The sequence below is a fragment of the Hyla sarda genome, chromosome 2 (genome assembly GCF_029499605.1).
Source record: "Hyla sarda isolate aHylSar1 chromosome 2, aHylSar1.hap1, whole genome shotgun sequence".
Taxonomy (NCBI): domain Eukaryota; kingdom Metazoa; phylum Chordata; class Amphibia; order Anura; family Hylidae; genus Hyla; species Hyla sarda.
In genome coordinates, this window is record NC_079190.1 from 191,252,239 (window position 1) to 191,275,929 (window position 23,691).

Here is a 23,691-nt window from a genome sequence, read left to right on the forward strand (position 1 = left end):
TAGCTCCCCCAAGCCGTATGCGGTCCGGTATGGCTGAAAACGTGATGTGAACCCAGCCTTATATGTTTATATGCTTTACCATAATAATTGCTTTGCTCAGCTTGCTAGATATAGTAATGTGATAGCTTTTATGGGCTCATTCTGCCGTCACACTGCTGGCTGGGATTTGTAGTGCAACACTGGACACAGTAAGGCAGGAGACAGGATGTCACTGTTTGAGGTCAGCCAACTGCTCAATGCTTTCAAAATCTAGTGTATTTTTGGCCTTTCTGTTCCTGTTTTTTTTCTCTCCAAGATAGCAGCCGCAATGCAGTGCATATTGCTTTGTGAGCTTTTAGATCGCTTGGAGTCAGACCACTGGGGCCCCCACGATCTCTTGTATGGTCGAGAGCGGCATGTCAGGACCCCTCACGAAGCAGGGGCTACCACGCCTCCTCCATATATCTCTATGGGAGAGCTGAAGATAGTCAAATGGCTCTCCCATAGAGAGATATATGGAGGGAGGTGGCGGCCCCCGCTTCATGCAAGGGTCGTGACGCCCAGCTACCGGGGAGAGCCGGCTCTCCGTAGAGGAGATTTCAGGGACCCCAGCGGTTGGCCCCCAGGCAAACTAAAACTTATCCCCTATCCTGCTGAAAGCTGCAAGGTATGCTGGGCTACTCTGAAATCATCTCAGTGTTCCTAGTACTACCGCCATTCATTCAAACTCCATGTGTTCCTCATCTCTTCTGCCATTATTACCACCATTGCAAGTGTCCTCTGGTAGTCCCTTTTGTTGCAGTATCCTGGACTCTCTGCACTGAACACCCTCCAACCACCCTCTCTCCCCTGCCCTGTATGACAGCAATAGCAGACTCCAAGATAAATGTTAGAGCTGTCACTAAAATCTTATGCTAATTCATTTTGAGAAATGCTGTAAAAATGTTCAATTTTTTGGGGCTTTGTACACACAGGATCTGATTTACTAAGAGTGGAGTGTAGGTTTCTTTGTGGGTTTTAATTCCCTACAATTTTTTTCCACGGTATTTACTAAGGTTCCACTTTCTGTACATTTTGCTTTTTTTTTTTACACATGCTCTGATCTGTCGGGTTTTCCTCAGCTCAAATCCACCACATTTTCTGTGGAAACCTTAGTAAATATGTTGTTTTTTGTGGAAATATCAGGAACACGCTCCTTTTTCGGTGACCACGACCCCATTTCCCAGGCGGCCATGCCCCTTTTTCGGGGTTTCTTAGCAAAATGGAGAGTTAGTCAGGTTTTTTCAAATTCGGGCGCAGACAGAATTTCTGCCACAATGCGCAAGAATCTGGCGCACAACCTGACAAAACATGTCGGGTTTGCAATAGTAAATGAGGGCCACAGTGTTTATGCTTATTTAAAATCACGTATATACTTAAAAAAATACAGTGAAAGCCAATGCCTACAGCTAACCTCTAATCATTAGAGTAGTGCCAAATGTTGTGTAATTTATTGTCACTGGCAGACATTGCTACCATAAAAAAACAAACAACTTGTGCTTCCAGGATAATCTTACACAGTAGGGGGGCGGTAAATAAAGACTGAAAATACACTCAATGCTGGCACAGCTGGAAATACAGATGGGCCACACAAATACAGATGGGCCACACAGGGTGCTGGCTTGTCAAGACGAGAAGCAGCCAAGCCCCCTGTGATCAGCTGACTTGTGACACAATGTCTCAGGTTGCTCTGCAAACTGGGAAAGGCTCGAGATGACCGTAATCCATAGGGCACAAAAATGCAGTAGCTCCGGGGGCATGGAAAAAACAAAAAAAAATAAAAGAAAAACAGTACAATCCACTCCAGACAGGTAATACAAGTGTGGTAACTGCCTTGGGGTGTTGTATAGGTGGGGTGTTGATGTGTTGGTATATGAAAGGTTAACTTAACCCTTGTCACTCGTGACGCCAGGGTGAGGGTTAATACGCTGAGGTAAATCTTCGGCCTATCGCCACCCTTCCCAAAAACGATAGGTGCGTGCATAAATTACTGAATGTCCACAGCAAAGATGAACTTGAACTTACGTGAAACTTTACTGAGGTATTTGCGGTACATCCAATAACAGTAACAGTCTTATTAACAAAGTCTCTATTCAGCACGGCAGTGATTGACAGATGCTGAGGACCATTGAGTTATCCAGAAATTATTAGAATTAGGGTTTCTTGAGTATTTAGGTCCAGTGGTCTTGCGGAATTAACAGGGATTGAAGTAACTCACAGTTTTTGAGAGATGGCCGCGGCCGCAGGGCTTAGGCCTAGCAAGTGCTGATGACAGCTGTGCAGATCCGTCCTCATCAGCAGCGCAGGAACAAGAGAGAGATTAATGGCCGCCGCTCCCTTATATGGGCAGGGGCAGGGCCGTTTTGGATTGGTCCAATGTCAGCTGTCACTCACCGTTACAATGCATGGTGGGTGATCACCTGACTACCTCCAAAGGTCCTTAACTAGAAAACCATAGAGTTCTGCAACGCATCACCTGACCCGCAGGTCCTGCGACACTACAACAAGGTAAGTATACATTATATACATATTTACACTTAGAATTTGAATAATTTTAACTACAAAAGGGGTGACTAGGGGCTAACAATAGATAAGGACCCCACCGGTACCTAGGGACCCTGACTTTGGGGACCTCACCACAAGGTAACGGATGCAATCCGGTACTGGGACACCATACTTAATTTGACATCAGAGGCACATGCCTTAAAAGTAAAAAAAAAATAATAATCTGGAATACCCCTTTAACCCCTTAAGGACCAAGCCCATTTTAACCATAAAGAAAAACTGTCCGCTTTCTCCCCCCACACTAAGCGGTACTGACTGGTAGTGCGTGGGAAGATGATCAGTTTGATGCTTACCGTGCCCGGATCCGCCGCGCCGTTCGGCCCTAATCTTCTATTTTCGGGATATGCTAATGAGGTGCTAACTGTGACAAAAATGTGACAAAAAAAACCTGCATTTTTGGACTTATTTTATTTTTTACGTTTACGCCGTTCACCATACGGGATCATTTACATAATATTTTAGTGCGGACATTTACGCACGCGGTGATACCAAATATGTTTATAAACAAAAATTACACCTTTTGGGGGTAAAATGGGGGAAAAGGGCCAATTTTCATTTTTTATTGGGGGACTATCTATAGCAATCATTTGATTGCTAATACTGTTCAGTGCTATGTGTAGGGCATAGCACTGATCAGTATTATCGGTGATCATCTGCTTTGGTCTGCTTGACCTTAGACCAGAGCAGGAGACGCCGGGAGACGGCCGGAGGCAGGTGAGGGGACCGCCATTACGGCAGCACTGCGGGCAATCCGATCATCTATTTTAACATGCGCATTGCCGCAGATGCTGTGATCTGTACTGATCACAGCATCTGAGGGGTTAATGGCGGACATCCGCGATCGTGCCCCTCATTACTGGTGGATCCCCGGCTGCTGCTAGTACCGCCGCACCAGGACGTACATTTACGTTCCTGGTCGTTAAGGGGTTAAGAGACACTGCACTTTTAGTCCAACACCATCTAGTGAGTGTGATTCAACCAGGACATTACTACTCCTACAACTATGTTCTTCACAAGGGTGGGATGCCTTTTTTTTACTTCTTTTTTGTTGCAGTGAATATTGCACATAAGGATTAATACAACTGCATAAATCTTTATGCAGCAAACTTCCTCTACACTCCTCACATCATTGGTCCATATCCGATGTGCACTGTAGTCTGTCTTAATGGCAGGTTAGTCCATAATACTACAATGATAACAAAGAAAGTAACAAGTTAACCTGAAGACTTTAAAGGGGTACTCTGATAGAAAACTTTTTTTTTTAATCAACTGATGCCAGGAAGTTAAACAGATTTGTTAATTACTTCTATTAAACAATCTTAATCCTTCTAGTACTTATTAGCAGCTGCATACTACAGAGGAAATTAATTTATTTTTGGATTTATTTTCTGTCACAACCACAGTGCTCTCTGTGGATACCTCTGTCTCTTTGTCTAGAGTAGCATATGTTTGCTATGGGGATTTTCTCCTACTCTGGACATTTCCTGACATGGACAGAGGTGTCAGCAGAGAGCACTGTGGTCGTGACAGAAAAGAAATCCAAAAAGAAAATAATTTCCTCTGTAGTATAAGGCCGCCAATAAGTACTGGAAGGATTAAGATGTTTTAATAGAAGTCATTTATAAATCTGTTTAACTTTCTGGCATCAGTTGATATGAAAAAAGTTTTCCACGGGAGTACCCCTTTAAATACTGATTTCTGCAATGCTGAATTTCAGTAGAAATTAGGCCCTATTCAGATATGTATTGTAACTTCAGTCATAACACAATGGCAGATCCAGGGCATGTTAAGCCCTATTGACTTGTAATAGGATCTGTTGAATTCCGCTACAGTGTCTCTCATGCTGCATATAACCATAGCCGTCAAAAACTTTGATGACAAGTTATGAAAGCCATTGTGCTGGTGGGCATCTTGTAAGTTATGAAAGCCATTGTGCTGGTGGGCATATCGTAAGTTATGAAAGCCATTGTGCTGGTGGGCATATCGTAAGTTATGAAAGCCATTGTGCTGGTGGGCATATCGTAAGTTATGAAAGCCATTGTGCTGGTGGGCATATCGTAAGTTAATGATTATAGTACAGCGTACCTATGATATCACAGAAAAAATTATGTTTATATGTGTTAGGCTAAGTTTCCACTTGTTTCCACAATGTCATTAAAACCACTTAAAAAAGGCCAATAATAGCCAACCCCACAAACCGGGGGGAGCCCCCTCAATGAGGGAACCTCACCCAGGGCACCTGCCTAATGCAATACATAAACAGCGTCACTATGATATACATGTAAACTGCCACATTGTAATATATTTATCTCAACAACCCATATACAACCTGTATTCTCATGTAGCATAGGTATGATAAGAAAGCATAGGACGATCGATGCAGGAATGACCAGGCAGGTGCCCCCCTAAAGACCCCACGCGTTCCGTTGCCCGTCGGCAACTTCCTCAGGGGAACTTCCTCAGACAACACCCCTGAGGAAGTTGCCCCTGAGATTGTTGATATTTTTCCACATTTTTGGTTCCCAAGTCCTCAGTTCTCTTCTCCTTCTGTTGTCCATGCTTAATGTGGCACACACAAACACATAATGCAAAGACTAAGTGAACTTCTCTCCTTTTTATCTGCTTTCAAGTGTGATTTTTATATTGCCCACATCTGTTACTTGCCCCCAGGTGAGTTTAAACCCTTAAGGACTCAGCATTTTTCCGTTTTTGCATTTTTGTTTTTTCCTCCTTACCTTTAAAAAATCATAACTCTTTCAATTTTGCACCTAAAAATCCATATGCTGACTTATTTTTTGCGCCACCAGTTCTACTTACATTAGTCATTTTACCCAAAAATCTATGGCGAAACGGAAAAAAAAATCATTGTGAGACAAAATTGAAAAAAAAAACGCCATTTTGTAACTTTTGGGGGCTTCCGTTTCTACACAGTACATTTTTCAGTAAAAATGACACCTTATCTTTATTCTGTAGGTCCATACGGTTAAAATGATGCCCTACTTATATAGGTTTGATTTTGTCGTACTTCTGGAAAAAATCATAACTACATGCAGGAAAATTTATACGTTTAAAATTGTCCTTTTCTGACCCCTATAACTTTTTTATTTTTCTGCATATGCGGCGGTATGAGGGATCATTTTTTGCGCCGTGATCTGAAGTTTTTAGTGGTACCATTTTTGCATTGATAGGACTTATTGATGAATTTTTTTACGCGCACGCCATTGACCGTGCGGTTTAATTAACGATATATTTTTATAATTCGGACATTTCCGCACGCGGCAATACCACATATGTTTATTTTATTTACAGTTTTTTTTGCTCCCATAGGGACCTATAACACTGCACACACTGATCTTTCACATTGATCACTGGTTTCTCATAGGAAACCAGTGATCGATGATTCTGCCGCTTGACTGCTCATGCCTGGATCTCAGGCACTGAGCAGTCATTCGGCGATCGGACAGCAAAGAGGCAGGTAGGGACCCTCTGGCTGTCCTGTAAGCTGTTTGTGATGCCGCGATTTCACCACGGCTATCCCGAACAGCTCCCTGAGCTAACCGGCATGCTTTCACTTTCACTTTAGACGCGGCGTTCAACTTTGAACGCCGCATCTAAAGGGTTAATAGCACGCGGCAGTGCGATCAATGTCGCCTGCTATTAGAGGCCCCGGGTTATAGATCGGGAGCGGACTCATGACGTACTGGTACGTCATTAGTCCTTAAGGGGTTAAAGGAGCATCACATGCTTGAAATAGTCTTATTTTTCCACAATTTTGAAAGGGTGCCAATAATTTTGTCCAGCCCATTTTTGGAGTTTGTTGTGACATTATGTCTAATTTGCTTTTTTTCCACCCTTTTTTGGTTTAGTTCCAATACACACAAAGGGAATAAACATATGTATAGCAAAACATGTGTTACTGCAATCCTTTTTAGTGAGAAATACTTCTTTTTCCAGAAAAATGTCAGGGGTGCCAACATTTACGGCCATGACTGTATATATAATCAGTTTGAAAGGCCATCTTTACCCGCAGCTCATTTCACAGTGTAACATGCATTTAGAAATGCACAGGCATGCTCTATAATGTATTTAGCTTGCTATCTTCCTGCACACCACCCATACCAACATCTCATCATAAATCATGTTTCACGCAGTCAGCTCTACAAACACTTTATTACCTCTAGCTCCTACAGATATGCAGAGTTTTTTGTTGGCATTAAAACACCACAGGAAAATAAGCCGGCTAGAGAAACAAAAACACAAAGAAATATGCAGAATTCAGTAACGATCCTTTTACTTGGGCTGGAAATCTGGCGAACAAACGTTCCAAACAGCATTTAAAATGGGTGAAAAGCATTCCCAGCTAGCTCAGGGGCCTAAAAGGGAACACCATGGAAAAATCACAGGGTCGAGGGAATATGGTGAGGGACGTCCCTATCAGTCTCTGTCCCGTCTCAATAGCAAGCACATTGATAACAATGATCAAAAAATAGTGAAAAAAATTGTTATTAAATGTGAATAAGGCCCTTCTCTGATAAGCGTGATTCCCATATACAGAGAAATAAAAGGTACCGGGTCAGAAGAGGACAATTTTAAGCATACTAATTTTCGTAGAAAATATTTAGAAAGTAGTAAAATAAAACAAAACCTACATAAATTGGGTAACATTTAACAGAATAAAGCAAACATGTCACTTTTACCTAGATTTTACTGTAGATTTTGTGGTAAAATGAGTCATGTCATTACAAAGTACAATTGGTGGTGCAAAAACAAGACCCCGTATGGTCTGTAAAGAATTTTCGAATGTGATATGGCTATTAGAATGCAAGGAGAAAAAAATGAAAATGCAAAAATGAAAAATTAGTGCAAATATAAAAAACAAGCTCTCATTTGGGTCTGTAGGTGGATCGAATGTGTTATCGTTTTTAGAAAGGGAGAAGGAAAAAACTTAAGTGAAAAAATGAAAAATCTAGAGCAAATATAAAAAAAACGGATTGCTGATGATGCACAATTAAAAAAGAAAAAGAAAACAGCCAATAGGGGTCTCTGCCTCTTTAATTTTGCATACAAACCCTGGTATCCTAGTTTTTTTGGTCCTAACAATTAGAAGTTTGGACCTGTTTGCTGAGCCTCTGTGAGATCCAGACAAAATCCAGACAGCTCTCTCTCTCCTATATCAGACTCTCCGCTCAAACGCCACCTTCTGGTCTCCGGGGTGCTCAAATTTAAAGAAAGGCAGTCCACAAATATATGTAAAAAGAGATGAATGGCACTCACCAGTGTCTTCAGCAGATGGAAATCTGACATTCCATATGATTCCAGTGATACCAAACTTCCTTACCATGTTCTCACTCCTATAACTTTTTTATTTTTCCACCTATGGATGTGTGTTAGGGTTTGTTTTTTGCGTCATGAGCTGTAGTTTTTAATGGTACCACGTTTGTCATTTGTAGTTCTGGCTTTTTGATCACTTTTTATTCAATTTTGGCCTTTGGAATTTTTTTGCGTTTATGCCGCTCACCGTGCAGGATCGTAAACATAACATTTTAATAGTTCAGAAAATTACACACGCGGCAATACCAAATATGTGTAATTTTTTTGTTTGGTTTTCATAATTATACACACTTTTGCCCCTTCCCCCCCAGGGGCCTACCACAAGCCATCATCAGATGGCTTACATAGATCAATGTACTGCTATTGCATAACATTGATCCATGAAATCTGTGCTCGATTGCTAAGGGCTGCCAAAGGGAGCACTAAGCAATCTAATATCCAGGGTAGACGCCGAGGACCAGGTAAGGTCTCGGGCTTCCCTAGCAACCCATAGCCCCCTGTGATATAATTGAGGGGGCTATGGGACCACTAGACACCAGGGAATAGCGGCATTTAATGTTTAAATGCCGTGATTTGTATGAATCACGGTATTTAAACAGTTAAATGACGGACATCGGGGCGATCTTCCATGTCTGTCATTACCGACAGATGTCAGCTGCTGATAGCAGCGGATATCACCCACCCATGACGTGGAACCGACCTGCGGGCCCCCGTCATGTCCGCCCACCTGACCCATGACGTACATTTATGCCATGGGTCGGGAAGGGGTTAAGCATGCACTTTGGGCACAAAGGTGTGCAAATGTAAAAATGTTTATTTTTATGTACAAAATGCAGTTTTTTCCTGTGTCCTTGCACCATATAGGTTCCACATGGTTGCATTAGGCACAAAGCTAAGCAAATATAAAAACATTTGAGCAGACCTCATGACAAGGGAGAGGGGGGAGGAGCAATTTCATCATGATCCTAAAGAAATGCCCCCAGCCTTCAGGAGAGGTTCCAGAACATTGAGCACAGTAAAACGTAGTTCAAAGGCATTTTACATATTAAAACATGCATACTATTATGCATACAGGTCTTAGGGCACATTCTACACTGACTAAAGCATTTTTTTTTCTTATTAATGTCAAGAACGCTTTACACTTTACGCTTCCACCATTTTTTTTGTCCGTCTTTGAACCTGTTTATTATATCAATATCTTTTTGCAGGTAAGGCTTTTAGTAATGGACACAGTATTCCGGATGTGATCTCACTAGAAATCTATATAGTGTGATCAAAACCTCCCTCTTTCTACTGGTTATACCTCTAGCTATACAGCCAAGCATTCCAATAGCACCTGGTTTCACTCATTTTTAGGGAAAGTTTACCTGGGCGGATCTTCTGGTTTAGCCGTGGCGGATTTTCCCATTAAAGTCAACTAAATCTTCTGCAAATTGTTTCCCGCAGAAACCTGGCTGCAGAAAATCCGCCATGGCTAAACTTGCATAAAAACTTGCATAAGATTCACCCATGTAAAGATAAAACCTTTTTGGTTATACAGAGCACTATCCACAGGATAGGTCATAAATATAAAATCAGTAGGGGGTCTAATAACTGAGATGATAAACAAGAACAGGGGTCCCAATTGTCCATGTTTGAATGCAACAGTGATCAGGTGTACACAATACTGCTTCATTCAAACTCCATTGGTATGCCAGAATTTGGCTATATTTGGCAGTCCCATGAAGTTTGAATAGAGTGGTATATCCTGAGAACAGGTGATCTGTTATCATCTTGTGAGGTCCTCTCTAAGAAGCAGTAAGCAACGTATAAACCGAGCACTCCGGTAAACAGATTCCAAGTGTTTTAAAGTGAAGATCCACTTTCACTCTTCGTAAGATTATACAGTCATGGCCGTAAATGTTGGCACCCTGGAAATTTTTCAAGAAAATTAAGAATGTCACACAGAAAAGTATTGCAGTAACACATGTTTTGCTATACACATGTTTATTCCCTTTGTGTGCATTGGATCTAAACCCAAAAAAAGGAGGAAAAAAGCTAATTGGACATAATGTCACACCAAACTCCAAAAATGGGCACCCTTAACTTAATATTTGGTTGCACACCCTTTGGAAAAAATAACTGAAATCAGTCGCTTCCTATAACCATCAATAAGCTTCTTACACCTCTCAGCCGGAGATCTATTCCTTTGCAAAATGCTCCAGGTCTCACTTATTGGAAGGGTGTCTTTTCCCAACAGCAATTTTAAGATCTCTCAACAGGTGTTCAATGGGATTTAGATCTGGACTCATTTCTGAAGTGGCCAGCACTCTCCAGCGCTTTGTTGCCATCCATTTCTGGATGCTTTTTGACATATGTTTGGGGTCATTGTCCTGCTGGAAGGCCCAAGATCTCCGACACAAACCCAGCTTTCTGACACTGGGCTGTACAGTACGACCCAAAATCCGTTGGTAATCCTCAGATTTCATGATGACTTGCACACATTCAAGGCACCCAGTGCCAGAAGCAGCAAAACCCCAAAACATCATTGAACCTCCACCATATTTCACTGTAGGCACTGTGTTTTTTTCTTTGTAGAAATCATTCCTTTTTCGGTAAACTGTAGAATGATGTGCTTTACCAAAAAGCTCTATCTTGGTCTCATCTCTCCACAAGACGTTTTCCCAGAAGGATTTGGCTTACTCAAGTTCATTTTGGCAAAATGTAGTCTTGCTTTTTTATGTCTCTGTGTCAGCAGTGGGGTCCTCCTGGGTCTCCTGCCATAGCATTTCATTTCATTTAAATGTTGACTGATGCTCCCTGAGCCTGCAGGACAGCTTGAATATCTTTGGAAATAGTTTGGGGCCACTTATCCACCATCCGGACTATCCTGCGTTGACACCTTACATAAATGTTTCTCTTCCGACCATGCCCAGGGAGATTAGCTACAGTGCCTTGGGTTGCAAGCTTCTTGATAATGTTGCGCACTGTGGATAAAGGCAAATCTAGATCTCTGGAGATGGACTTGTAACCTTGAGATTGTTGATATTTTTCCACAACCAAGTCCTCAGACAGTTCTCTTCTCCTCTTTCTGTTGTCCATGCTTAGTGTCGCACACACAGACACACCATGCAAAGACTAAGTGAACTTCTCTCCATTTTATCTGCTTTCAGGTGTGATTTTTATATTGTCCACACCTGCTACTTGCCCCAGGTGAGTTTAAAGGAGCATCACATGCTTGAAACAATCTTATTTTTTCACAATTTTGAAAGGGTGCCAATAATCTTGTCCAGACCATGTTTGGAGTTTTGTGTGACATTATGTCCAATTAGCTTTTTTTCCACCCTTTTTTGGTTTAGTTCCAATACACACAAAGGGAATAAACACGTGGATAGCAAAACATGTGTTACTGCAATCCTTTTCTGTGAGAAATACTTCATTTTCTTTAAAAATTTCAGGGGTGCCAACATTTACGGCCATGATTGTACAATAAATAACCCTTAGAATAATTACTGGGGTAAAGGCCTGTGAAGAGCTCTTTTATGAATGTTTAAGCAGCTGCCTCCATAAGAAAAAAATCCTACTGACCACCAAGGACATGGTCAGCCTAAATTCCTCCAGCCCTATGACATACTCACCACATGAGCTCAATTCCTTGTACCGATTAGTATTATGCCAGCCCTATGCTAACCACTTGCAATTCATCATTTTGCTGCTGTTTCTGGCCCAATAAAAATGCCTTAATGTTTTTAAACTCCAAACTTTGGCATAGGGATTCTCCAAAGTATGTCACAAAGTCAGCTTACTCATGATGTGTATTATACAATCCACGCCAAGTTATGTAGTAGATGGAATATATTAGCATTTAAACCCATAAAAAACATTTTCTTTAGTTCATCTTTTTCAAAGCTACATTAATAAATACGTATATAAACAAGAAGGACAGAAGCTGCACTCTGCACTCTTTGACGTCGTATCACTTCATTTATTTAATTTCTTCATGCGAATAAAATCATGTGGAACAGAGGAAATCCATAGAGCGGGGAGCAGAGAGACGCAGCTCTCACGTGCAAAGGGGGCGTACCATTAAGACTAGTTTTGCGTCATGTGTGATGCTTCTTCCTGTCAGAGGCGTCACGCTTTTGTCCTTCTTGTTTATATACATATCTCTCTGCTATACCACTTCACCTGCTAGCACCCCACAGTGGTGCGCTGAGGAATCCACATAGTGTTCGTCCTCTACGGCTGTATATATATATATATATATATATATAGAGAGAGAGAGAGAGAGAGAGAGAGAGAGAGAGAGAGAACAACAGTGCTTCAGCTCAGAAGAAAGAGGAGTCCAGCGTCCAGAAACTCGGAGGATAATATTTATTCACCAGATGGTCATAATAGGAACACAGGGTACAGTGACGCGTTTCGGCTTTACAACAAAGCCTTAGTCATACACCTGTGTATGACTAAGGCTTTGTTGTAAAGCCGAAACGCGTCACTGTACCCTGTGTTCCTGTTATGACCATCTGGTGAATAAATATTATCCTCCGAGTTTCTGGACGCTGGACTCCTCTTTCTTCTGTTAGATATATATATATATATATATATATGGAGAGAGAGTTCTGGCTTGGTATAAATCCCAATCAGTTCTGAGACTTCTTAAGTGAAGCCTGAGCTGTTTTGCAGGACACACTACCTGTGAAGGTGGTGTGGTGAGCTAATTTGCATATTTTTGTACCCAGTAGCCCGCGGAGAGCTAAATGTCCTACTTGAATCTCCGTTTTTACACCAGAAGTGGTGTCCTCTCCCTGAGGAAAATACTGACCACGTATATATATATATATATATATATATATATATATATATATATATATATACCATTCACGTCCATGCAGTGCCTGAAGTGACTTTTTTACAGTTAAAATAAAGGCGATACAGTATGCATACACAAAAGCCAAACCTGCCATCTAAGTGGGGTCAGGTGACTTATGTGGTGTACAGACTCTCAATGTAGGAATGCCCAATCCTCTGTTCCTCCAGGATATAAGTAGTATTTTTACTCTCTCTCTTAGCACATATGCATGCTTGTCTGACCCGAACATGCCTGACTATGGTGAGGTGAGGAGGAGTAGCTGTAAGCTGAATGAGTGCTTGGCTGACAACTATTGATGATGTATGGCCACCATTGTCATAGTCTGTCAACAGCCTAAGTGCGTCAATGATCTAAGTGTTGATTTTACTTACACTGGGGGGAGATTTATCAAAACCTGTGCAAAGGAAAAGTTGCTGAGTTGCCCATAGCAACCAATCAGATTGCTTCTTTCATTTTGCAGAGGCCTTGTTAAAAATGAAAGAAGCGATCTGATTGGTTCCTATGGGCAACTTTTCCCCTGGACAGGTTTTGATAAACTGAAAAGGATGAAACTGAGGAAAGTTTCCAGTGGATGTGAGTGCTGATGGATTCTATCACTACGCCAAAGTAAAGCTTCACTTGAAAGTTTGTATAGCCAAGTATGCCCTTGAAGTATTTAATAAAATCTGGATGTACATGCTCGGATTTGGTAACTAAACGGTGCATGTAGCAGTGACGTTCCATCTATGAAGGATCAGAAGATAACATTCTTGGTATGCATATGATTTAACTAGTGCTGGCTTGGTTGGTTCTCCAGTCCTGTACTGTAATATAGCTCTTCAGGCTGAATTAATGTACAAAGGGAAGGGAAGCAGAGCAGAACACCTACGGCATTTCTGTAGATGACTCAAAGACAGCATAAAATCACACTGGAAAACAGCGGCCATTATAATATACAGCCAAATATATTAAAGAAAAGGGTTTCTGGCAAGTGGGAAACATATCTCCAGAAATATAGAAGCCACAATGAATGCATATTTCAAGAAGCCAAGCGAGTGACAAATGACTCCATCATAAGGTGACAGCTGATGTTATCATATTTCACTTTTACCTGCATGTTGAATATGAAGAAATTATTTTAACCCCTTCAGGAACAGCCTATTTTAGGCTTTGAAAATTGAGCTTTTGGGTACATATAACTTTGATATAACCTTTCATTAAAGGGAATATTATCAACTTTAGGCTCCACTCTCTTCGGGCAGCAGATGGTTGTGACAGTCATGGGGACTTCTGTGGCGTATCTGTTGTATGTGACTGTTCGGCTAGGTTCACACAGTGTTTTTTCAGGCGTATTCCATTTGTAAAAAAAAAATGTGGCCACAAAATCACGTCTGCATTTTCTCATTAATGTGCTCTATGCAAATGCGTGGGAAAAGTGGTTATCTGTGTTTACCACATGAAAACAAGTGACATGGCAGGAGTGAAACCAACACAACTGATGTGCACCTGTGTGTTTTGAACCAATTCCATTTTTTTTGTTATTACCATGTCTCGCCATGCAAAAAATGGCATGCTGTGGAGAATTATAATCTACACTATACTCACCCCACCCAATCTACCTTCCGCACTTCAGTCCACCCGATGGCCCTGTTTGCTCCATCTGAGGACGCATTCTTTCAGCTCTGTTGATGTTCTGAATCATTAGCAGAGCCAGAAGAGCACATCATCAGGGGAGGTAAAAAAAGGCACCGGGATAGACTGTAGTGCGGAGGCTAGGCTGGAAAAGGTGAGTATGTTTTACACCCCTAGTAGGCTGTTGTTTGTTTATTTTTTACACAACATAATAACTCGTTCCTTTAGTTGGCACAGTTACAGAAATTTCAGGTATATATAATTTCAAACATGTTTTACTACTTTTGAACAATAATAGTGCATTCTATGTTCTAAAAAACACAGCTGAATGAACACTTGTTTTTTAGGGTATTTACAAATTATTCAAGTTTACTATTTTTGGTAGTGGGTATAGAAAAACAGATATTCCACTGATTTTTTTTTTTTTTTTTTTCTTTCTTTTTTTTTTCTTTCACTGTGCAGTTTAAATAACAGTAACTCTTTGTTTTTTTCTATTAAGACTTTATTTTTATTTTTTTATGCATTTATTTTTTATACTCCCACTATTGTACTTTACAAAGCATGATCGCTTCTCAGCAGTAAACTTTGGCACAGTCTAATAGGCATCTCAGGAGCCCCTTTCTTTCTCTAGCCACCTAGATGCCACAGTTGCTATTGGCCATGACATCTAGAGGGTTAAATAGAGTCACTTATGATCCCAGCCACTGTATTGGAATGTCAACCATATATTAGAGCTGGCACTCTGCCATTCCCTCAACATAACTGTATCATGATGCGTGAAATTTGTCCGACCACAATGTACAGTTACACTGTGGTGCAGAAAGGGGTTAATTAAAAAATGAAATATGTTCCAATGGAATATGTTAATTTTGGATGTATGATACATACTTGGACACAAATCAATAGACCAGCAGAGCAGATTCGGTGTTGAGTTTGTTACACTACATAACACAGCATCGAAACTGTTTTCTATAATTACCTTCCACTGTTGTCTCCAGGGAACCTCAGCAAGTATAGGCTATGAAGGATTTCAGTGTTTATGCAAAATGATATTGTGCAATTATGCAATGAATTCAGTGAAACAATTATTCAGTCACACGAGTACTTAAAGGGACACTCATATTTTTCCGCCATTCTGCCATGGATCTTCATGTTAGTAATAATAATAATACATAATAATAATGTACACAAAAAATACAAAACATTTGATAGACTAACAGTTTGGATCAACTGCATACACCTCAACAATATGGAGATGAAGGACCCTAACATGATGTAAAAAAGTGACACCTTGCTACCGTACCCAGCTACCATAGATAAAACCACATGGACCAGTGTAAGGCCCCAATGACGATGTGATCATTCACCGTCTGTCCTTCAGTGGGCCACAAATGGTAGGTACTACTTCTGACCACTTTACAACGAAAACACCCTGCAAGGTCTGCTGTTTTAGAGATGTTCTGACCCTGACATCTCGAAAACAATATTCTCCCACCCCTTAAAAGATACCACAGAAACAAGATAATCTATACTGCTGTTCTATACTCTATCTGTTAGGCTAGGTTCACACTACGGAATGTCTGGGCAGAATTTCTGCTAAAGATTTATCCGGCGGCACTAGGACCGCAAGGACTGCATTGCCGTCTCCATAGACGGCAATGCATTTCTGGGTAGATCATTTGGGAGATCTGCTCAGAAATGCATTGACATCTATGGGGACAGCAATGCACTCTGCGCGGTCCTAGTGCAGCCGGCTTGATCTCCGGCAGAAATTCTGCCCAGAAATTCCACAGTGTGAACCTAGCCTTAACGTTATGGCTGATCTATGTATATATTGGGCCTTAATCTAAAGCCCCATTGCTGTAAAACTTGTGCATTCATGAGAAGTAATGTCTGATAATTGTCGGAATTTACATATAGACAATCACCTAATTCCTCGCTAGAGACAATGGGGGGGGGGGGGAGAAGAACTTAGCGCCACTTTTTTTGCTTTAGCTTAAAATGTGGCGCACACTATAAGCACCACATATTCAGATAATTAGCACTGATTTAGCACCCTGTTAGCCAATTTTTTTTAAAGGGGCATGATTAGGGCATGGTTAGGGTTTTTGTGCTATTAGCACCCTATTTTTAAAGGTTTAGCCCCATCTTCTGGCGCTCAAAGTGTTGCAGCTAATACCAAGTACAGTGGTCCCTCAACATACAATGGTAATCCGTTCCAAATGAACCATCGTTTGTTGAAACCATCGTATGTTGAAGGATACGTGCCATGTAAAGTATAGGACAGTGGTCTCCAACCTGCGGTCCTCCAGATGTTGCAAAACTACAACTCCCAGCATGCCCGGACAGCCGTTGGCTGTCCGGGCATGCTGGGAGTTCTTGTTTTGCAACATCTGGAGGTCCGCAGGTTGAAGACCACTGGTATTGGAGGTTATACTCACGTGTCCCCGCCGCTCCGGACCGTCACCGCTCGTCTCCGCTGCCCTGGATGTCGCCCTCCATCGCTGTCGCCGCATCCCCGGGGTGTCCCCGACGCTCCGGGAAGTCTCTGCTGCCTGGGAACGTCGCTCTCCGTCGCCGCCATCACGCCGCTACGCATGCCGCTACGCACACCGCTCCTATTGGATGATGGGACGCCGTGCGCGGCAACGCGATGACGACGATGGAGAGCGCCGGTGATGCAGGGGATCCCGAGGAGTACGCTACGGAGCCCCGAGGACAGGTAAGTGATCGTCAGCAGACCACACAGGGCACTGTAAATGGCTATCCGGTGGCAGCTGAAGCAGTCTGCGCTGCCGGATAGCCATTTATGCGATGGCCCCGACATACAAAAGCATCGTATGTTGATGCTGCCTTCAACATGCGATCGCCTCTGAGAGGCCATCGTATATTGAAATGATCATATTTCGGGGCCATCGTAGGTCAGGGGGGTCACTGTATACCTGGTGTTAAATGATTTGCTATTTGTTCTATTTACCCCAAATTTTCAAAAGACCAAACACACTTCTGAAAATGAGGCGCAGTTAACACTGTTTGAGGTGCAAAATAAAGAGCCCTAATAACACAAGTCTTTGAATATTGCCCCCAATGCGTCAGCTTTTCCCAATTCCTAGACCTTTTCCACTAGTGCCACCAGTAGCATAATTCATTGGACAACATCAGTAGCCACTTGCTCATCATGCACAGGAGATCTACCCTCCTTAGGAAATGTTTCCTCATTCCCATGTACAGAAATCCGGTTCTCATTTTCATCCAAAAAGACATCCATAAAAACTGATTTTCTGAATGTGAAGTGCAAGGAACCCTCCAGGTGCCACATCTGTATGATACATACAATGCATTCTAAAAATCACAACTCCGACGTGTTTCGGACCATTAGGTCCTTAGTCATGGCGTGCCATGACTAAGGACCTAATGGTCCGCAACGCGTCAGCGTTGTGATCTTATTTCACTGGGTGTTTTGTTTTTTCCTTCATGCCTAATTTTTAAATGGATTAATTAAAATGTTGGGCTTTTAAAATTATTTTTTCTGGGAGCTGGATACCCTTTCCTGGCTTTGGGATCCTTTCTTGCATTGCATTGTATCGAGGAGACGACTCGGCATCATCCTGGCTTCCAGATTTTATACAGAGTGTTTGGATTCAAGTCTACATAAGCGGTGAGCTGGCAACAATTTTTTCTTATGACTGTGGACATATCTTTGGACCTACAGAACGGATTTTGGTAAGTGACCCATCGTCTGACTCCTGTTCACCCAAACTATAACCCAGTGTATTGGGTTTAGTGTGGGTGAACAGGCTGACAGTTCATTTAAAGTGTACCTGCCATTTCAGGTGACTTCAGGATAAGGATGTGAGTACTTGAGCAGAAGCACTATTTCTGGCCATTCTGTTTTATTGCTGATTTCAATTGTAGGCTTCAATTAGAATTTCCGTTTTTTTTTTTTAGAAGAGTTGGTGGGCATAGCCTGTGGTCTATGGTATCTGCCATACACTGCATAAAGTGAACGATGAGTAGTCTAAAGTGTGCATAACTGAATGTACCACAGGGGACTCCAACCAAGGTGTAGATGCTTCTCAAAGATGATCAGGAGAAATGGAAGGCCACAAAGCATCTGAATACATGTCCATGCAAAATTTTAGATTTCCTTTTTAATAAAAAATGTTTGCAAACGTTGCAAATTCTGTTTTCACTTTGTTATTATAAGGTATTGAATGCAGCATGATGCAAAAAAATGTGAATGCATTGTGTATATATATATATATATATATATATATATATGCTGCATCTTTGCACTATTAAAATGTATGTTCCATTAAATGTGTTGTCCAATAAGGATAACCCTTTCATGCAGTGTTTCCCAACCAGGGTGCCTCCAGATGTTGCAAGACTACAACTCCCAGCATGCCTGGACAGCCAAAGGCTGTCCAGGCATACTGGGAGTTGTAGTCTTGCAACATCTGGAGGCACCCTGGTTGGGAAACACTGCCTTAATGGCTCAGAATCAGAAAAGGCTATGAAAAGATATTTAAATAACAAATATATATGCTTTTTGTTTTCAATTTGACTGAATCATATTGTTTCTGTAGCTTTCATCAATAGCCAGTTTCCATGATGTAAAGTAATATTATGAATTTTCCACTTTACTTCTGTAAATGTAATATTATGCTTCATCCGGATAGGAATGTTTAACAATTCTCTGGTTTATGTGGCACCTGTCGTGGCATCTCCTGACATTTTGTTCTATTCACTTCCTGTGACCTTGGTAATAACTTTGAACTTGAACAGGTGGAGGCGGAGAATTCCATTTGCCAGACGTCAGACATGTTCTTTGTGTGTTGGAGCAGGCATGGCTGGAGCTGTGATGTCCGCACGCTAGAGTGCTCCAAATGACATCTGGGCTTGGCAGCCATATCATTCTGGTCACAGGCTTCTCACATATTTACATTTTATGTTGACAGATTTGGTTTGTTTTTAAGTCCATGAGTGGTGGGTCGCATCTACAGAGGGGAGAGGTGTCACACATGTAAATTATACATAAGCCCTTACTATCAGTGATAGGATACTGTTCACACACAAAGATCCCGACCAATGTAAATGCACACTGTTCAGTTCAAAGAGGTATGTCTCCGGCTCCGGCTTTGTAATGAATGGAGTCCGATGTGATCTGAACTAAGCTGGTAGCGGTGGTGCTCAACCCAAAGGAAGGTGCATATAACAAGCAAAAATAGACAAAGAAGGCAGCACTCACCATCCTGGACGGTGCTTTATTCAAACGATAGCAGCATCACAAGTGCAGGCCGGTATGGCAATGCGAGGCAGGGGTAACTGGAACCGGCCGTTTCGTGTGTAAATACGCACAAAACAGCTTGTTCCGGTTGCCCTGCCTCGTATCGCCATATCCGCCTGCACTTGTGATGCTGCTATCGTTTGAATAAAGCACCGTCCAGGATGGCGAGTGCTGCCTTCTTTGTCTTTGATGCTTGTTAAATAAATACTGTATACGCTTTTCAATCAGGTATTAGTGTTTTTAAACCCCTAAAGGACATCCACCGTAAATGTACGGTGCTGCATAGCCCCTCTTAGCGCACAGCGCCGTACATTTATGGCGCGGCTGTGATACAGGCGCAGGAGATGCGCTCGATTCATTCCCGGCAGGTTCCGACGGCTGTCTGCAGCCACGGACCCGCCGGTAATGGCGGACATCAGCGATCACCATTGTCTGCCATTAACCCCTCAGGTGCCGTGATCAATACAGAACACGGCATCTGCGGCAGTGCGGCACTTATAATGGCTGATCTGATCGCCCACGACACTGCCGCAGGGAACAGATCAGCCAAGATGGAGGATGGAGGTCCCCTCACCTGCCTCTGTCCGTCTCCCGGGGTCTTCTGCACTGATCTGCCTTCCAGCAGACCAGAGCAGAAGATCGCCGATAATACTGATCTTTGCTATGCTCTATGCATAGCACTGAACAGTATTAGCAATCTAATGATTGCTATAAACAGTCCCCTATGGGGACTAAAAAAGTGTGAAATAAATGTAAACATTTTTTTTTTTTTAAGTTAAAAAAATTCCCCCAATAAAGTTTTTAATCACCCTTTTCCCCATATTCATACATAAAAGTGTAAAAAAAACAATAAATAATAAACATATTTGGTATTGTTGCGTGCGTAAATGTCCGAACTATAAAAATATAAAAAAAAACATAATGTTAATGATCCCCTACGGTGTACGGCGTAAACGTAAAAAAAAAAAAAGTAAAAAATTACAGTTTTTTATGCAAATATGGTACCAAACAAACTACAGATTGTCAGGATCCGGGCTAGAGGCTGGTGATGACACTGGAGGTGGACTGTCAGGATCCGGGCTAGCGGCTGGTGATGACACTGGAGGTGGACTGTCAGGATCCGGACTAGCGGCTGGTGATGACACTGGAGGTGGATCCCCTGTACCAGAGAGGCGATGACGCGGGCAGTACTAGGGAATCGGTTCTAAGCAGTTACTGGTGTTCACCAGAGCCCGCCGCAAAGCAGGATGGACTTGCTGCGGCAGTAACTACCAGGTTGTGTTCCCCAGTAGCGACTCGACCTCTCTGGCAGCTGAGCCTGGCGCGGTACACAAGGACTAGACAGAGGCGAGGTCAGATGTAGCAGAAGGTCAGGGCAGGCAGCGAGGTTCGTAGTCAGGGGCAACAGCAGAAGGTCTAGGTACACAGGCTTGGGACACAGTATAACGCTTTCTCAGGGCACAAGGCAACAAGATCCGGCGAGGAGAGGAAGGGGAAGTGGGTTTTTATACGTTAGGGAGTGTTTGGGCCAGGCACCAATTAGTGGTGCACTGGCCCTTTAAATTTAAGCAAGTCGGCGCGCGCGCGCCCTAGGGAGCGGGACCACGCGCGCCGGGAGGAAGCAGACGGGGGCGAGAGGTGAGAGAGACGGGGCATAATCCGAGGGCGGACACGAGCCGTGCCTCGGATCGCGTCCCCTCCGGGGACCAGAGAGCAGCGCTCACGGTCGGCAATGCCGACCGGAGCGCTGCAGCCAGAGGAACGCCGTGAGCGCTCCGGGAAGGCAGCGGCACCCGGAGCGCTCGGCGTGACACAGATCATGGCGCAAAAAATGAGCCCTAACAAATCCTTGAATACGGTAAAATAAGAAAGTTAGAGGTGGTCAAAAAGGGCAATTTGAAACATACTGATTTTGTAAAAAAATTTTGAGATTTTTTTAAAGCAGTACAATAATAAAAAAGGATGTAACAATGGGTATCATTTTAATCGTATTGACCCAGAGAATAAAGAAAACATGTATTTTTTACCGTAAAGTGTACAGCGCGGAAACGAAGCCCCCCAAATTTGCTAAAGTATGATTTTCGTTTAAATTTCCTTACACAAAAAATAATTTTTGGGGTTTACCATACATTTAAGGGTAAAATGAGTGATGTCATTACAAAGTACAACTGGTCACGCAAAAACTAAAGCCCTCATATGGGTCTGGGAATGGAAATATAAAAAAGTTATGAATTTTAGAAGGCAAGAAGGAAAAAACAAAAACGCGAAAAATAAAATTGGCTGCGTCCTTAAGGTGAAAATGGGCTGAGTCCTTAAGGGGTTAAAGCATATAGAAGTACAGAGAGAACACAAGGCATTCATGTAATATAAATGCTCCCATTTATTATCATGGTGTTTTGGATATTCCTATAACCTTACTCCACTCAGGTCTGGAAGATTCAGATACCCCTATCACAGAGAAAACATACATTTTTTTATTAAAATAGGATAAAAGTAAATTTCGTGCTTAGAGTGTTCTTAAAAAAAGGAATAACATCATACTTCAAGATCATATTGGCACAACAAGCAGTATCATGTATTCTAAGTTACATACATAAGAAATGGAAGTAGTGACTTAGAAAACTGTTTCATTTTCACAACCAGAGATCTGGATGGTAACATCTGCAAGTAGGGGGCACATCAGATTACACCAGGTTGATCCAATGATTATATGTTTATTGAGACCCTTGCACTTTCTCTTATTAGAGCGCTTGCCCTAAAAATGGAAACCACACAGACCCTATTAGTCCCTATTAGAAATTTGGCCATACTCCATAACTGGTATCATCAGTAGAACAAATGGAGCTGTATTTCGGCAGTCACAAATGGTGTACTGACCATATACAGTTACCCCCGACCTACGATGGCCCCATCACATAAACGGCTATCCGGCAGCGCAGACTGCTTCAGCTGCCACCGGATAGCCGTTTACGGTGCCCCGTATGGTCCGCTGACGATCACTTACCTGTCCTCGGGGCTCCGGCGCGTCCTCTTCGGGATCCCCTGCATCATAGGCGCTCTCCATCGTCGTCATCACGTCGCTGCGCACACCGTTCCGTCATCCAATAGGAGCAGCGTGCATAGCGACGTGATGGCCGCAACGGAGAGTGCGGATGCCGAGGAAGCTGAGGCCTTGCCAGAGCGTCGGGGACACCTCGGGGACGTGACGACAGCGATGGACGGCGACATCCAGGGCAGCGGTGACGAGCGGTGACGCTCCGGAGCGGCGGGTACAGGTGAGTATAACCTCCAATACCAGTGGTCTTCAACCTGCGGACCTCCAGATGTTGCAAAACTACAACTCCCAGCATGCCCGGACAGCCGTTGGCTGTCCGGGCATGCTGGGTGTTGTAGTTTTGCAACATCTGGAGGTCCGCAGGTTGTAGAGCACTTTCTAATACTTTCCATTGTACGGTTCCCTCAACATACGATGGTTTCAACAAACGATGGTCCGTTTGGAGCAGATTAAGATTGTATGTTGAGGGACCACTGTATACTATATGTGACTGCTGAGATACAGCTCCATCTGCTCGATTGATTATTCCAGTGTCACTGCTGGAATAAAAAGGGACAAACATAGTCACATTAGGGGTCAGTCTTTGGGCCTTCTTAGGACAAGTGTTCCACTAATGGAAAGCACAAGGGTAAATAGCCAATTTACTTTCTGATCCTCAGGTTTGGATCCACTTCATAGCCTCAGACATTGGAAGGATATTGGATCAACCTGTATTTTTCCTATTTAAGTCTCTGATATAATCTGATATATGCCCGCTACATGCAGACCTCCCCAGCCAGACCTTTGGGTATGAATATTTGTTTGGTGACCTACCACATGTGACTAACAACACATGATATTGCTTGTTGTGACCTCTATGGTCTTGGAGTATGATGCTGTACGTTTTTGAGAATACTCTAAGGCTTCCTTTAATTCCACTTAGAAATTCCATTGCAGCAGAGTCCCATTATTTTCAATGGGATTCTGCTGCAC

General features: G+C 42.6%; 1 protein-coding gene and 1 long non-coding RNA gene across 4 annotated transcripts in view; one reads left to right on the forward strand and one right to left on the reverse strand.

Annotated features, from left to right (window-relative positions):
- LOC130355632 (uncharacterized) overlaps window positions 1-18,461 on the forward strand; it is a 33,831-nt gene extending 15,370 nt beyond the window's left edge. Inside the window, exons 2-3 of the long non-coding RNA XR_008888600.1 lie at window positions 17,911-18,097; window positions 18,323-18,461. This is a non-coding gene — a long non-coding RNA (uncharacterized LOC130355632). The remainder of the gene's footprint in view (window positions 1-17,910; window positions 18,098-18,322) is intronic.
- SH3RF3 (SH3 domain containing ring finger 3) overlaps window positions 1-23,691 on the reverse strand; it is a 572,673-nt gene that overhangs the window by 385,591 nt on the left and 163,391 nt on the right. The gene's annotated exons all lie outside the window — the stretch shown is intronic.